The following is an 18744-nucleotide window of genomic DNA, read 5'->3' as shown; positions in this document are numbered from 1 at the left end:
GGAAAACTAGATAGATAGATAGATAGATAGATAGATAGATAGATAGATAGATAGATAGAACTAGCTGGTAAAATCTTTAGACCTTTAGGTGATGCAAAACATATTTTCACAAATTATGGAAACATGAAGAAATTTCAGCTAAGAACTATTGTAATACAACCTCTTTAAAAGGATTGTTTTTCTATGTCGACTTCTTACATGCAAGATTAGTCACTGTAGTCTTAGTGATAGATGATAAGGTGGCACCTGTAGGGAATTCTTTCATCGAGAAGCTACTTAAGAGAACAGAAGTGAAGTTTCTCTACTTCACACATCTCGAGTACAGTGTTTGTGAAGACAACACTGGTTTCTGCTTCTTTCTGGTCAAGTTCATTATTCTACTTATAAAAAGAGGTATTTTGGATAATTGGGTGTTCACAGCTGTTATTATTTACATTTCCCTTAATTACATTACAAAATGTTTCAGAACTAGGAAGAGATGTTTGTTCCACTTGCTACTAAGTTTTACTTGACACCTTGTGGTTCAGGGTAAGATTGAAAATGCACAATTACATCAGGGACTCTTACAGAAGAGTTGAGGGGAGGACTGAAAGCACAGAAGTGGATAAGAACTCCACAGGAAGACCAACAGAGTCAACTAACATGGACCTTTGGGAGTTCTCAGAGACTGAGCCACCAACCAAAAAACATACATGGGCTGTACCGAAGCTTCCACATACATAGCAGACAAGGATCTCAGTCTTCATGAGGGTCCTCTAACAAATGGATGGAGTCTGTCTCTAAAGCTGTTGCCTGATTATGGAATCTGGTTCCCAGCAGGACTGCCTTGTCTGGTCTCAATAGGTCAGGAGGCAACTAACCTTGCAGGGAATTGATACTCCAAGGTCACATGATATCCAAGGGCTGTGTCTACCCTCTCAGAGGAGAGGGAGGGGGAGGGGTGAGACCTGTGAGGGGAGGGCCAGGAGGTGGGACAGTAAATAATGATGATGATGATGATAATAATAATAATAATAATAATGAGTCATATAATTTCATGCTTCTCTAGGGCCAGTGAGTATCACTGGCCGTTTTGAGACAGGGGGATGCTTACTCATAGGAGCCTTTCTAGGTGCTTGGTAGTAGACTTTGCAGTAGACTCTCTGAAACTTGATCCACTGGAAGCAAGGCATGCTTGTTTCAGCTCAGTTATCTCCAATCCCGAACCACCCTCAAGAGACTCGAGGCCCCAGTGAGTGGGGAGGTCTGGTAGGGTGGGGTGGAGATATCCTCTTGGAGATGGGAGGGAAGCATGAATGGGATGAACAGTTGGAGGGTGGACCGGGAGGGGGATAAAGACTGGACTGTTAAAAAAGATTAAATAATAATAACAACAACAACCAAGAAATGTGGTTTGGGAACTGACTTCTGCTCCATATGAACATTTTACATGCCCTGTTGGGCAAAAAAGAAAAAGGAGGACTTCATGGTTTATGCTGTGCATTCCAGGGCCGGGCTTATACAGAGTTGGGAATTTGTTTTCTTTTCCCTTTTTTCCCCTTCTAGAGGTAGAAATGGCAGTATAATTAAAAAATAAGTAGCCCAAGGGGAACATGAATCTCATGTTATATTTGGTATCTTAAGTTCCCTGATTAGCCAATTCAAATTGTAGTGTGTGTGTGTGTGTGTGTGTGTGTGTGTGTGTGATGGAAGTGTGTGAGTCCACATGGAATAATGTGGTCTTTAAGCCCTTAAAATAACAATTTAAGCAAGCATGTGAAACAGTGTAATGATATCATTGTGAAATTCCATTCTCTATGTGCTTCAAATTGAATTAGACACACACCACCTTGTCTTGCTTTAAATTGGGTAAGTGACCACAGCAATATGAGAAATAAATGTGTAATAAAATAAATGCCTTTCACTGAGCAGATTTACTTCTGAACACAGTTTAGGAGAGTAGAAAAGCAAGAGTGGGTGGGTGGGGAACACCCTCATAGAGGCAAGGGGAGGGCGGAATGGGATGGGGGGGTTGGAGGTGAGATCTGGAAAGGTGATAACATTTGAAATGTAAATAAAGACAATATCTAATAAAAGAAAATAAAACGGGTTAGCCATCAGTTCATGTAGAGAGGAAGACAACATGAACACTTAATCATTCGTAAAACTGATCAATAGTTTCTTTGGTGGTCTTGGAACTTCCTTCACTGATTCTGATGACTCATCTCCATAATGTAGAAGAACCTGTAAGAAAGCAGGGTAGAAAGCCTTGGAAGATTGGAACCCTCTTCACCCAAATTTCTTTCTTCTCAGAATTTTCAACAGAAAGTAAGGGAGTCTACTGGCCAAGCACCAAAGCAAAGCTTGCTGGCAATCTCTCACTGAAGTTCTCACTGACAACTGTGTCTCCATCTCTTATATTGTTTTTCATGTTTATGGATGTTTATATAATAGGAAATCTAGACCCTCTTATTGGTAAATGTTTCTCTTTTACTTATCTGTCATATGCGTGTTGTACTTGCGTAACTATCTCCTTTCTCTTTCTCTGACAGACCAGATGACATTGAGCATCTTCTAAAGTACTGATTCTGTATTTCCTCCCCATGGTAATATTGGTTTTGTCCTTTCATTTAACATGGTTTTGAGTGTCCTTGTGGCATCTTTATTCCAGAGGTGCTTCAATTTTTGAATATCAGTGTAAACATTAAGAGACTATTTGGGAGAGGAGAGGCGGCGGCGGCGGCGGCGGCGGCGGCAGCGGTAGCAGTGGCTGCTCCAGCTGAAGGGCCATCAGCGGTGGAACCAAGGCAACACAGGGTCCAGTTAGGCCCTGCGCCCACGACCACTGACCTTCGCTGACCAGCCGGGCGGCAAGCAACTGCGGTTCTGCGGAGTCTTTCGCTGCACGGAAGCCACTTCAGAACTCGGCTGCCCGCCAGTCAGGAGAGACTCACCGCCATCTTGATCCCGGGCTCCAGAGATCGGTCAGACTGAGGTACACAAACATAATCCTAGGCCCAACACCGCAGGGGTCTGAGCCAGACGGGCGTTGGCCTGCACCCAGGCCCTGGGCTGTTCGAGTGGCCAGTGGGGCGCCAACCCAGCCAAGAGTTTTTTTTTTTTTGCCCCGGCCGGTGCACGCGCCGCCATTTTGCCTACAGGAGCCAGAGTGCTCGGGAGGGCAGAGACTGCTAACAAGCGTAGCCTGAGGCTAACAAAACGGGGGTCTAGGCCCCAAAAGGCACAGGACTGACCCCAAGAACTGGGCGGCTTGGTGGGCCATCTGTGTGGCAACCCGCCCAGGAGGTTATTAGCACAACAGACTCTCCCGGTGCTTTCGGGGAGCGCGGACGCGCACGCCCGCCATCCGGGTCACCTGGCGGACCCAAATAACAGACATAGCCCTAGGGGAACTTTGCTCGGACCTTGGCCTCCCAGGCGTTTGCCTGGACTCAGGGCCCAGGCGACAAGGCTAACCTAGTGTGCGCCAGCCCGGTTGGGGAAATCGGCTGCCCAGCGGAGTGAGCGGAGCACAGGGGAGGTCACAGCAACATTCACCTTCGGAGCTCCCTGGGGGTGCACACGGGTTCCACCTGGTCCACAGACACAATCTGGGGCAAGGCCTCAGGCAGAAGCCCCCAGCTCAACTCTCTCCGCTTCAGATCAGCCTGGGTGGCCGCCACATCTCCAGGTCCCTCAAGAGGCTAGTGGGGGCTTCTGGGCGGCCAGCTGGGAGAAGTCAGTGTGCTCCAATAAATCCTGCGGGCCCCAGCGGGAGCCTTCAGGTGCCTGCTTCGGGATCTGAACAGCCTGGACAACAGCACCCTGTCTATAGGCAGTGCACAGTGTAAGCTGTGCACCAGAGGCCAACGGGGAAGGGGCAGCTGGCACTGGTGAGTCCAGCACTGACAAGACCAAGTAACACCAGTGAGAGCTAGATGGCAAAAGGCAAACGCAGAAACGTCACTAACAGAAATCAAGGCAATATGGCAACATCTGAACCAAATTCTCCTCTACCAGCAAGTCCTGGATACCCCATCACACCAGTAAAACAAGATTTGGATTTAAAATCACTGGTCATGATGCTGGTACAGGAACACATGAAGGACATTCAGGAGAAAATGGATCAAAAGTTAGAAGCCCTTGCAAGGGAAACACAAAAATCATTGAAAGAAATCCAGGAGAATACAAAAGCCAACAAGGAGGAAATGCAAAAAACACTTAAAGAAATACAGGAGAACTTTGCTCAACAGGCTGAGGTCATGAAAGACGAAACACAAAAATCCCTTAAAGAAATACAGGAGAACTTTGGTCAACAGGCTGAGCTCATGAAAGAGGAAACACAAAAATCTTTTAAAGAATTACAGGAAAACACAAACATGCAAGGGAAGGAGCTAAGCAAAACCATCCAGGATCTAAAATCAGAAGTAGAAACAACTAAGAAAACTCAAAGGGAGACAACTTTGGAGATAGAAAGCCTTGGGAAGAAATCAGGGGACAGAGATGCAAATATCAACAACAGAATACAAGAGATAGAAGAAAGAATCTCAGATGCTGAAGATTCCATAGAAACCATGGACTCAACAGTTAAAGAAAATGCAAAGTGCAAAAAGCTTGTAACCCAAAATATCCAGGAAATCCAGGACACAATGAGAAGACCAAACCTAAGGATTATAGGCATAGATGAGAGTGAAGATTTACAACTTAAAGGGCCAGCAAATATCTTCAATAAAATTATGGAAGAAAACTTCCCTAACCTAAAGAGAGAGATGCCCATGAATATACAAGAAGCCTACAGAACTCCAAACAGACTGGACCAGAACAGAAATACTTCCCGTCACATAATAATCAAAAGACCAAATGTTCTAAACAAAGAAAGAATACTAAAGGCAGTAAGAGAAAAAGGCCAAGTAACATATAAAGGAAGACCTATCAGAATCACAGCAGACTTTTCACCTGAGACTATGAAGGCTAGAAGGTCCTGGGCAGATCTCATGCAGACTCTAAGAGAACACAAATGCCAACCAAAACTACTATATCCAGCAAAACTCTCAATCAGCATAGATGGAGAAACTAAGATATTTCACGACAAAACCAAGTTCACCCAATATCTATCCACAAACCCAGCCCTAAAAAGGATAATAGGAGGACAACACCAATACAAGGAGGGAAACTCCACCCTGAAAAAAGCAAGATAGTAACCTTTCATCAAACCCAAAAGAAGTTAAGCAATCAAATTTAAAAAATAACGTCAAAAATGATAGGAAGTAACAATCACTATTCCTTAATATCTCTTAACATCAATGGACTCAATGCCCCAATAAAAAGACACAGACTAACTGACTGGATACGTAAACAGGAACCTACATTTTGCTGCTTACAGGAAACACACCTCAGGGTCAAAGACAAACACTACCTTAGAGTAAAAGGCTGGAAGACAATTTTACAAGCAAATGGTCTCAGGAAACAAGCTGGAGTAGCCATTTTAATATCAGATAAAATTGACTTTCAACCCAAAGTCATCAAAAGAGACTCTGAGGGACACTTCTTGATGGTCAAAGGAAAAATACAACAAGAAGAACTCTCAATCCTGAACATCTATGCTCCAAATGCAAGGGCACCCTCTTTCATAAAAGAAACTTTATTAAAACTCAAAGCACACATTGCACCTAACACAATAATTGTGGGTGACTTCAACACTGCACTTTCCTCAATGGACCGATCAGGAAAACAGAAACTAAACAAGGACACAATGAAACTAATTGAAGCTTTGGACCAATTAGATTTAACTGATATATATAGAACATTCTATCCTAAAACAAAAGAATATACCTTTTTTTCAGCACCTCATGGTACCTTCTCCAAAATCGACCATATAATTGGTCACAAGACAGACCTCAACAAATATAAAAAGATAGAACTAATCCCATGCCTCCTATCTGATCACTATGGAGTAAAAGTGGTCTTCAATAGCAACAGAAACAACAGAAAACCCACATACACGTGGAAATTGAACAATACTCTACTCAATGACACCTTGGTCAAGGAAGAAATAAAGAAAGAAATTAAAGACTTTTTAGAACACAATGAAAATGAAAACACAACATACCCAAATCTATGGGACACAATGAAAGCAGTGCTAAGAGGAAAACTCATAGCCCTGAGTGCCTCCAAAAAGAAAATGGAGAGAGCATACATTACCAACTTAATGACACACCTGAAAGCCCTAGAACAAAAAGAAGCTATTTCACCCAGGAGGAGTAGAAGGCAGGAAATCATCAAACTCAGGGCCGAAATCAATCAAGTAGAAACAAAGAGAACCATACAAAAAATCAACAAAACTAGGAGTTGGTTCTTTGAGAAAATCAACAAGATAGATAAACCCTTAGCCAGACTGACCAAAGGGCACAGGGAAAGTATCCAAATTAACAAACTTAGAAATGAAAAGGGAGACATAACAACGGAAACTGAGGAAATCCAAAAAATCATCAGATCCTACTACAAGAGCCTGTACTCAACACAACTGGAGAATCTGGAGGAAATGGACAATTTCCTTGACAGATACCAAATACCAAAATTAAATCAGGACCAACTAGACCATCTAAACAGTCCCATAAAGCCTAAAGAAATAGAAGGAGTCATAGAAAGTCTTCCAACCAAAAAAAGCACAGGACCAGATGGTTTCAGTGCAGAATTCTACCAGACATTCAAAGAAGAGTTAACACCAATACTCTTCAAACTATTCCACAAAATAGAAACAGAAGGAACACTACCCAATTCCTTCTACGAAGCCACAATTACGCTGATACCAAAGCCACACAAAGATCCAACAAAGAAAGAGAACTTCAGACCAATTTCCCTTATGAACATCGATGCAAAAATACTCAACAAAATTCTTGCCAACCGAATCCAAGAACACATCAAAACGATCATCCACCATGATCAAGTAGGCTTTATCCCGGGAATGCAGGGTTGGTTCAATATACGGAAATCCATCAATACAATCCACTACATAAACAAACTCAAAGAACAAAACCACATGGTCATTTCATTGGATGCTGAAAAAGCATTTGACAAAATTCAGCATCCTTTCATGCTTAAAGTCTTGGAGAGAACAGGAATTCAAGGCCCATACCTAAACATAGTAAAAGCAATATACAGCAAACCGGTAGCCAGCATCAAACTAAACGGAGAGAAACTTGAAGCAATCCCACTGAAATCAGGGACCAGACAAGGCTGCCCCCTTTCTCCTTATCTTTTCAATATTGTACTTGAGGTACTAGCTCGGGCAATTCGACAACATAAGGAGGTCAAAGGGATACAAATTGGAAAGGAAGAAGTCAAACTATCATTATTTGCAGACGACATGATCGTCTACCTAAGTGACCCAAAGAACTCCACTAGAGAGCTCCTACAGCTGATAAACAACTTCAGCAAAGTGGCAGGTTACAAAATCAACTCAAGCAAATCAGTGGCCTTCCTATACTCAAAGGATAAGCAGGCTGAGAAAGAAATTAGGGAAATGACCCCCTTCACAATAGCCACAAACAGTATAAAGTATCTTGGGGTGACTCTTACCAAACATGCGAAAGATCTGTATGACAACAACTTCAAGACTCTGAAGAAGGAAATGGAAGAAGACCTCAAAAAATGGGAAAACCTCCCATGCTCATGGATCGGTAGAATCAATATAGTTAAAATGGCCATTTTGCCTAAAGCACTATACAGATTCAATGCAATACCCATCAAAATCCCAACTCAATTCTTCACAGAGTTAGAAAGAGCAATTATCAAATTCATCTGGAACAACAAAAAACCCAGGATAGCTAAAACTATTCTCAGCAACAAAAGAAAATCTGGGGGAATCAGTATCCCTGACCTCAAGCAATACTACAGAGCAATAGTGTTAAAAACTGCATGGTATTGGTACAGTGACAGGCAGGAGGATCAATGGAACAGGATTGAAGATCCAGAAATGAACCCACACACCTAGAGGCTGAAAACATCCAATGGAAAAAAGATAGCCTTTTCAACAAATGGTGCTGGTTCAACTGGAGGTCAGCATGCAGAAGAATGCGAATTGATCCATCCTTGTCTCCTTGTACTAAGCTCAAATCCAAATGGATCAAGGACCTCCACATAAAGCCAGACACTCTGAAGCTAATAGAAAAGAAACTGGGGAAGACCCTTGAGGACATCGGTACAGGGAGAAAGTTTCTGAACAGAACACCAATAGCGTATGCTCTAAGAGCAAGAATTGACAAATGGGACCTCATAAGGTTACAGAGTTTCTGTAAGGCAAAGGACACCATCAAGAGGACAGATCGGCAACCAACAAATTGGGAAAAGATCTTCACCAATCCTACATCAGATAGAGGGCTAATATCCAATATATATAAAGAACTCAAGAAGTTAGACTCCAGAAAACCGAACAACCCTATTAAAAAATGGGGTACAGAGTTAAACAAAGAATTCTCACCTGAAGAACTTCGGATGGCGGAGAAGCATCTTAAAAAATGCTCCACTTCATTAGTCATTAGGGAAATGCAAATCAAAACAACCCTAAGATTTCATCTTACACCAGTCAGAATGGCTAAGATTAAAAATTCAGGAGACAGCAGGTGTTGGAGAGGGTGCGGAGAAAGAGGAACACTCCTCCACTGCTGGTGGGGTTGCAAATTGGTACAACCACTCTGGAAAGCAGTCTGGCGGTTCCTCCGAAAACTGGGCACCTCACTTCCAGAAGATCCTGCTATACCACTCCTGGGCATATACCCAGAGGATTCCCCACCATGTAATAAGGATACATGCTCTACTATGTTCATAGCAGCCCTATTTATAATTGCCAGATGCTGGAAAGAACCCAGGTATCCCTCAACAGAAGAGTGGATACAAAAAATGTGGTATATCTACACAATGGAGTACTATTCAGCCATTAGAAACAATGAATTCATGAAATTCTTAGGCAAATGGATGGAGCTAGAGAACATCATACTAAGTGAGGTAACCCAGACTCAAAAGGTGAATCATGGTATGCACTCACTAATAAGTGGTTATTAACCTAGAAAACTGGAATACCCAAAACATAATCCACACATCAAATGAGATACAAGAAGAAAGCAGGAGTGGTCCCTGGTTCTGGAAAGACTCAGTGAAACAGTATTTGGCAAAACCAGAACGGGGAACTGGGAAGGGGTGGGAGGGAGGACAGGGGAAGAGAAGGGGGCTTACGGGACTTTCGGGGAGTGGGGGGGGGCTAGAAAAGGGGAAATCATTTGAAATGTAAATAAATTATATCAAATAAAAAAAAAGACAAAAAAAAAAAAGAGACTATTTGGAGTAGTTTTAGTATTAAAGGTCCCCATGGCTTATATATTTGAATATTTGGTTCCCTACTGACATAACTGTTTTGGAAAGATTAGGAGGTATGGTGTTATTGGAGGAGGTGTGTCATTGCGATTGGGCTCTGAGATTTTAAAGATACATGCTTATCTATCTATCTATCTATCTATCTATCTATCTATCTATCTGTCTGTCTGTCTATCTATCATCTATCTATCTATCTATCTATCTATCTATCTATCTATCTATCTATCTCTCTATCTATCTATCTATCATGTATCTATGCCTCCAACCTTTACATCAGATGTAACCTCCAAACTACTACTCTAGTTCCATGCCTACTTGTCTACCACCATGTTCCCTACAGTAATGATCATGGAATAAGTCTTTAATAAAATGTTAAGCAAGCTACCACATAAATGCTTCACATAGTGTTTTATAAGTCGCTTTGGCCATAGTGTCTCCTCACAGTAATAAAAAAATAACTAAGATGCAATTATATTGATATTGCATGTGTAAAATGAAATAAACTAGAAGATTACCTTTCTAATTTAAAGGATACTGGTAAGTATTCAGATCCAAATAAACTATCTGCATCAATTTTCTTTCATAATATTTAATGACTTATAAGACTATATTGCTTCTGGGTTAAATTTATTAATATCTAGAAATTTCTGGTAACTTTCTCATCAAGAATACAATAAAAATGTGTAGAATACTGCAAAAAGTGTCTGGCTATGTATTCTCATTGTTATCTGGCTCTGAAAATCCAGCTACTTTAAAATTTAATGGAATGGTTTTAATAACCTGGCCCTTGTTTTTTCTTTGTAGCATTTATTTTTTCCATATTAAACCTAAAACCTGTTTATATGTGACATTTTGTTTGAATCTAACTTTATGTAGCACACATTACATTGAACATGCTAAATAATTACAGTTTAGGAGGAAAAAAAGCCACATGATTATTTTGAGAATCCTCTCTGATACTTTTCCTTCTCTTTGCACATGTCCCTAGTATATGCGATCATATGTGATACACAATTATTTGCAAGAATTTTGTTCTCTTTGATTTTCTCTCATTTTACATCATTGCTAAAGCCTTGAATTTGGAATTTGAATATATATATATAAACAGAAAAAAAAGTATTTTTTTTCTGTTTTAATCTGTAAAATAGGCTTCGTCTTAAAGTCAACATTTACTAATAAACTCTGAGTGTCACCAAACACTTTGTCATTACTTCTATGTAATATTTTTGTTTCCTTTGTGGTAGAGTATCATAGAGCCCAAGGTTTGGACTCATAGTTGAACACAGTTGACTTGATTTTTCTGCCTCTGTTTCTTAACTGCAGGGATTATAGATGTGAGCTATCATGCCTGGACTAACAGTTTTATTCAGAAAATTAAACATATAATTTAAGATAGAGATTTGTTGTAGATGAAGTAGCCTAATAACCAATATGTCCAAATTACAAAAAACAATATCATTAGTATGAATTTTTTCCTTACCCTCTGGCTTGTGATGGAAGAAATAAATTTAAATTTAAATTCTACTGTAGAAGAGATTTGGGTAAAAGGAGATTTAGTGATCCACAATATACATAGTACAGGCTTAATGTCAATTACTTCAACATCCCCACCTCTGAGGTCTCTCAGGATCTGGCCAAGAGCTGTTCTCAGCTACATTTTTTAAATTAGATGCATGTTTTCCTGACCTGCTATAGCAGATGCTCATGATATTGAACTCAGAAATCCAGACAGATGTTGCCTAACTTCTTTTATTTACTTCCTGCAGAAGTGCATTAAGAAGGAAAGCACATTTACATTCCCACCAAAGAGGGACTAAAGTCCCAAAGTTTCATGATGCAGGACTATGACGACTGAGCAGGACTCATATTGTCTAAATTAGATGCTTATCCAGAAAGGGATACGTTGAGGAAGGAAATGATTAAGGAAGATGATAATTCTCAGGAAATGAACTTCACACAAAGAACAGTCAGATTCCTAGTTCATAGGGATGTTTCTCAGTGACCTTGTCTTATCTGTTCCTGTTCTCCTTCTCTTTCAATGCAATCCCTTGAAAGAATGGAGTCTTGAATAAGGTTCCCTTACACAGAGCAATCACCCAGGGTCCATACGGGATGGTGTACTGTAAGAGAGTAGGATGGGAAAGATGTATATATATATATTCATTTCATTAAAATAGACCTTCAGTTTCTTTCATAATTTCCAATAAACTTTGACTTTGGTATTTATTTTTAAAGTATATTTTTAATAATACATTTGTGTCACTTACTAAGAAACTGAAATATACACATTTCTCTTTAGTAATTAGCAATTCATAATAAAATATTAGATGCCAGTTTATAAAGAATTAGTGAAGTTACTTGGGATTGGCTTCAAAGAAAATAAAGAAAACCTTGGAAAACAGCTCAATCTCACTTTGGCTCGTTTTCAGAATTCAGGAAAAATGAGGCCAAAGTGCTACCTATGGTATACTTCTAGAGTAGGTGATTGCTAGGACAGGGAAGTGTGAGTGGGAGCCTTGGTGAACAGGGGAATGGGGGATGAGATAAGGGGTTTTCGGAGGAAAGGGGATAACATTTGAAATGTCAATAAAGAAAATATATATATAAAAAAAGAATATATTTATATTCCCAGAATTGGAGGCTAAGACATGAGGATGGTGAATTTAGGTTCATCCTATGGTACATAAAAATACCCCATTTCAATAAATAAATGAATGAAAGCAAATGGAAAAATACTATAGAAAATGCCTGGTTCTGTTCTTTCAATAGGATTCTCTGGATGTAGGATTGACCCACAAGAAGAAAGCAAACATGTTTAAAAATTGTAAGCAAAAGACTTGATTCAATGATGTTTCACTTGTTGGGTTGTTCTTATTTGGACATTCTCAATGTATCCTTGGGACTGAAATCCCAATAATCAAGAATCCAATGTTTCATTGACAGTAAAAGTAGCAGGGTAAACATTTTCTTTAAAACTACTTTTTAGACAGATGTGATGAGACACCTGTAACTCCAGTACTTAGAGAAAGAGGCTGATATACCTATATGACTGTGGGCCAGCCAAAACGACTTAGCAAGACTATGTGCTTGCTCCCTATGTACAGCAAAGCTAAACAAAACAAATTTACAACAAATAAACTAAGCAAAAAACTAGTTTCCTCAAAGAAGTTAAATAATACAGGATGCTGATATCACACTAATTTTACTACTAAAATTCAGTTTTAAGGCATCAGAATCTACTGTTATTAATGATAATTTCACAATGGGTTTAAAATAAGGGAACAATTCTATCTTGACCTTCAGGATTAGCTTTAAAATCAAGTTTGTGTTTTAAAATTTGTTTTGCAAAATTTTCTACTGAGAATTCTTTTTCTGGCCTCAACTAAAGAAAAGGAGGTAAATATCATCTTTAGAAATCTAGCAAGTTATCTGTTTTAGATCATGTTAGTCCATATGTTGGCTTTGACTTTATATTGAATATCTGAACCTCACTTTTCCCTAAAGAAAATACAGCACTGACCTCGGCTGAATGAGACAGGACTCTTAAGGACTTCCTCTTTCCTAAAGGACAGTTGGAAAACCAACAGATATTTATGGACGACAAGAAGGGTATACCAAAAGAAGCATACCATGTTTGTTTCCAGAGGGGCCCTGCCAGAGCCTTCCAAATACAGAGACAGATTAACAACGAACTATTGGACTGGGTATGGGGTCCCCAATGGATGAGCTGGAGGATGGTCCAGAGGAGCTGAAGGGTTTACGGCCCCATGGGAAGAACAATGATTTCGGCCACCCAGACACCCCAGGACTCCCAGGGACTGAACCATCAAAATTGCTTTTCTGAGCTATGAATTAACAAGGGATTTGAACTCATCTACCCTTATCACTAGAAAATTGAATAAACTAAAAATAGCTTGCTGGGGAAGAGGATGAGAGCCCCCTTGAGGAAGCAAATTTCTGTGAAAGTCTTTTGGGCACAATGGATAGAATTATCAGCAACTTACAACTTTTTCTTACTGGGACAGTCAAGGTCATATCAGTTTTATGCAGCAAGAATGCAGGCTATTCAATCACATGGATGCCCACATTGATTATTTCCAATTGCATCCCTCCCTGCTTGTTTTGCCTTAGATTTGTCTGAGTGCCTGGTTTCCCTCATTATTTGTGTTTAAAGACTCTAAACAAAACAAAACAAGCAGCTTTACAGGATCTTGAACATGGGGAAATCTCTTTTCTCATGCCCCAGTGGGGAATAAAGTCTAAATGACTTAGAAATAAACTCTAACAACCTATGAGCAGTCCTGAAATGGCCCCTGAGTCAGTCTGTCATCATTTAGTTCTATGTCTTCCTGTGCAGTGGATTTGCATGTGTTAAGACTCATTTAGAAATGTCACATGAGCACCTGCAATTTCGCATTGCAGTTAAGAGTGCCAGTGTATCACACACTTGATTAATAAACTCTGAAGTGCTGAAATGATTCTCTGTCATTAATCATATTCTCTTCTACCTCTATATTACCTGAAATCATTAGAGGAGAAGAAAGCCTGAAGTGTAATCAGGTACCTGCATGCTAATGCAATGACTGCACTCTCAGCTCCAAATAGGCTAAAGAAATTAAACGAGAAATTATAAGTAGGTGTGATTTTGTGTTATAGGGATTATGCAGCAATCCTTCTTTAAAACATGGGCTATCTCATTGAAATTACCTTTAAGTGGCATCTGCACAACATATCTTGATAGATAGTCTGGTAAAGTTCTCTTGCCAGAATAGAAATTAAAAGAACTCCTGCTTTAGATAGCAGAAAGTCCCCAAGGGGATTTCAGGAATTCAGATATATTTTTTTTCTAGCAGTTAAATTGAACCTTAGAACTCCAGGAAGCAATTTGACATCATCAATTAGCAGAAATAATTTTCATACATACATACTGCACTCATCAGCATGGCCTTCGCAGGTTTATGGAGATTCTTTTAGATATGGGCTCTTTGATTTATTTTTCATTTGGATCAAATATCCATACTGTCTAAGTGCTAAACACCTTTAATACATGATCTAAGACTAGAGGCAGGTGGATCTATGTAAATTGGAGGCCAGCCTGATCTGCAAAGTGAGTTTCAGGACAGAGTTATATAGTGAGACCATATCTCAAAAAATAAAATAAAAAAATCAGAGCATACAAGATACAGAGACATATCATACAGAGACAAGATTAGGCTGTCTATTGAGGCTATTTGCTTTCAGGATTGTAGCTATTTATTGTGTGTCTACATAAGCATATCTTCTTTCAAATTTATAAAGAAGTATAGATGGTCACAATGCCAAGAGAGGAAAAATAATTTTTGAATGAGGCAAGATAAATCACTCTAAGTGATATTGAAAGAAATTTTAAATAATCAGAACAGAGTGTGAAATTTACGTTGAATTAAGTAAATTAAAAATTCATATTATTTCTTACTTACTTTATTTAAACTTTATGTATTTCTGTGTTAAGTATCCTGAAATACCAACTATAATATCCAATCCAAGAGAAGATGTATTAGTAAAGTAACATCTTACATATTTTCCCTGCTAAATATATAATGTTGTCTGCAACACATTGAACTACTATGTCTTGGTTTATGTGGTAAATTGTAAACTAAATTATAATGTTTTCTTTAATTACATTGTATTGTTATTGAATTAGCCCTGGGAATAATGGAGGCAATTATTTTCATATTCTTAATTCTTAAACATTTCCATAGTCTTAATCAACACTCACATAAACTTAGCCTTCCAATTCTGTGGTCTTTTCCATTATTTGTAAGGCAAAAGATTTAGGACACATGGCCTTCATATAGTCCAGGAATTTCTACTGAATGCAAAATGTTATGTAGTCCACAAGACTCAGGAAGACAAGTCATAAATCCCAGTAATCTCATGAAACTTATAAGGCTTAAAAATTATGACTCACAAGTTTCTCTTCCTGAGGTTTCCTAGGAATAAGCTAATTTTAGGGGAGAAGTGGAGCTTCCCATAAGTTGTACAACTTAAACCAGCCTTCCCTCACATCTGAGTGTGCTTTTCAACCAGTGGCCTGATTCCTGTCAATCATCTATCTCCTCTTAGTAAACCCCCAAACATGTTTCTACAATACCTTAGTAACTCACAGATCAGCAAGTTAGATGTCTGAAGAATGATTATTTTGTTGGTACCTTGTTTGGATAAAGATATTCTGTTCTTGTCCACAGCAGTCCTGATTATATGTCGGCACATAAAAGTCACATAACAGAGATAATTGAGATACACAAAACCTCAGGACTTTGACTTTCCCGCCTCTCATATTTTAGCAATGCAATCTACCACCAAATTTCAGTCTCAGCACCTTCCCAGATATATAATGTATTTAGATAATATGTATTATTCCTTCCCCTATATAACCCTTCTTTAATATAAAGTGTTTCCAAGTCCATGTCTTTCTTTTTATCTTATAGGTCACTGGGCTCAGTTAACACTTCTGAAATACCAAACAAAGGGGAGATAGAACTTGTAGAGACCACCTCCAGTAGATAGTCATGACCTTAGTTGAGGGATGAGGCCATACATTCATCTCAAAAATTTTAACACATAATTGTTCCTGTCTAAAGGCAATTCAAGGACAAAAAAATGGAGCAGAGCCTGAGGGAAAGGCTATCTAGAGACCACCCCACTTAGAGATCTATCCCATTTGCAGTCACCAAACCCTGAAACTATTGCTGATGCCAAGAAGTGCTTGCTGCTGATTGGAGCCTGGTATATCTGTCTCCTGAAAGGCTCTTCCAGCACCTGATCAATACAGATTTAGATACTCACAGCCAACCATCCGACTGAGCCCAGGGTCTACAGTGGAAGAATGTGTGAAGGACTGAAGGAGCTGAAGGGGATTGCACCCCCAAAGTAGAACAACAATATCAACTAACTGGACTCTTCCCCCGCCCAGAGCTCCCAGGGACTAAACTACCAACTAAATGCATGGAGGGAGCAAAGGAGGGTAGCACTTTTATAGCTGCACATGTAGCAGAGGATGGCCTTGTCATGTATCAATAGCATCAAACCTTCCATCACTTTTCCCTATCAACTTCATTTGAAAAAATTGACTCTAAGCTTAATGTTGAGGTCAAAATAAATAAACTTTAGATGGAACCCCCCCCCAAAAAAGAAAATTTACTTTTAGTCATCATTTTAGTTCACTGAGTCAAAAATTGCTTCCTCTATCTGCATGTGAACAGGATTATTACTTGGGGCATAGATAACTATCAATGGTATCATGTTTGTTTGTTTGTTTGTTTGTTTGTTGTTGTTGTTGTTTTGAGACAGGGTTTCTCTGTGTAGCCCTGGCTGTCCTGGAACTCACTCTGTAGTCCAGAGTCCAGGCTGGCCTCAAACTCAGAAATCTGCCTGCCTCTGCCTCCCTAGTGCTGAGATTAAAGGCATGTGCCACTACTGCCTGGAGAATGGTATCATTTTTAAAGAAAAATGCATCTTATCTATACAAGTGCCATTAGCTATAAATAGCTTTTAATCTGGGTTTTCTAAAACCTGTGTCCAATCCATGCTGATACTCTTTTTTTCTTTTCTTTTAAATTTTTTATTAGTTAATTTTTTCAAATGTTTGTCCCCCTTCCCTGTTTCTCCTTGGCAAACCTTCTAGCCCATCCCTACTCCCCCTGCTTCTATAAAGGTGCTCCCCCGCCTACCCACTCACCCACCCCAACCTCACTGCCCTAGCATCCTCCTATTCTGGGGCATCAGGTTCCCACAGGACAAAGGACATCCCCTCCCATTGATGCCAGAGAAATCAATCCTCTGTTACATATACAGCTGGAGCCATGGATTCCTCCATGGTTACTCTTAGGTTAGTGGTTTAGTTCTTGAGCTCTGCGGTTCTGGTTGGTTAATATTGTTATTCTTCCTATGAGGTTGCCCAACCCTTCAATTCCTTCAGTCCTTCCCCTAACTCCTCCATTTGGGGTACCTGGGCTCATTCAGATGGTTGGCTGCTAATATATACATCTGTATTAGTCAGGTGCTGGCAGAACCTTTCAACGGGCAGCTGCTCCTGTCAGCAAGCACTTCTTGGCATCAGCAATAGTGTCAGTGTTTGGTGGTTGCAAATGGGATGGATCCCTAGGTGGGGTTGTGCCTGGATGGCCTTTTCTTCAGTCTTTGCTCCACTCTTTGTCCCTGCATTTCCTTTAGACAAAAGCAATTCTGGGTTAAGTTTTTTGAGATGTGTGGATAGCCCCATCCCTCAAGCAGAAGCTGGGCTTAACCACTGGATATGGCCTCTATATCTCCTTTTTTGGATATTTCAGGTAATGTCATCACCATTGGGTCCTGTGAACCTCTTGCTTCCCTGGCATCTGGGACTTTCTTGTGGCTACCCTCAGTTCCCCACCCACCACTGCTGCACACCTCTGTTCCATTTCCTGACCTTCTGTTCTTCTCCCTGTCTCCTCCCACACCTGATCCTGTCACTCTTTTCCTTCCCATTCTCTCCCTCCCAGATTCCTCCCTTCCTCTACCTCCTGTGATTATTTTGTTCCCTCTTCTAAGTAGGACTGAAGCATCCAATTTTTGGCCTTCCTTTGTCTTGAGTTTCATATGTGTGAATAGTATTGTAGGTACTCCGAGCTTTTGAGATAATATCCACTTCTTAGCGAGTGCATAGCATATGTGTTCTTTTGTGACTGGGTTACCTCACTCAGGGTGATATTTTCTACTTCAATTATTTAACTTTGAGTTTCATGAAATCATTGCTTTTAATAGCTGAGTAGTACTCCATTGTGTAATTGTACCACATTTTCCAATCCATTCCTTTGTTGAGGGATACCTGGGTTTGGATAGGACCTGCCCAGATCCTAAGTAAATGACCACACTTTCATTAAGTGAGTTTGTGAGTAATATCTATGTCATGTCCACAGCATAGCATTTCTCAACATCCTTCCCAAACTCTTACATTCTTTATCACCCTTTTTTGTTTCCTAATCCATAGAGATCACACTATGCTTGCTGCACAGTCATACATTTTCAAAAATTTGATCAATATTCTGTTTCTGCATTAACTGAAAGCCACTGCTATAATAAGCTTCTCTGATGAAAGTTCAGAGCAACATAAACATCTGGATATAAACATAAATGTCCAGAAGGCAGTTTGACGATGTGAACAGATGAAAAACCTCAATAGCTTCTCCCATAGGGCCTATAACTTGCCTAACCATGGATTCTGATTATATATCTGGTATGAATTGCCTTCTATGAATTACTGTCCAAATATCATGAAGACAACTGGTTACACCTATAAACAATTTTCCCACATAACACCAGTGGCCATATCTTGCTAGTAATATTGACAATATATAGGTAATCTGTATATCCAGA

Source organism: Apodemus sylvaticus, chromosome 18, assembly GCF_947179515.1.
Source record: "Apodemus sylvaticus chromosome 18, mApoSyl1.1, whole genome shotgun sequence".
Classification (NCBI taxonomy): domain Eukaryota; kingdom Metazoa; phylum Chordata; class Mammalia; order Rodentia; family Muridae; genus Apodemus; species Apodemus sylvaticus.
The sequence above is the reverse complement of the archived record's forward strand: the minus strand, read 5'-3'. Positions refer to the sequence as shown.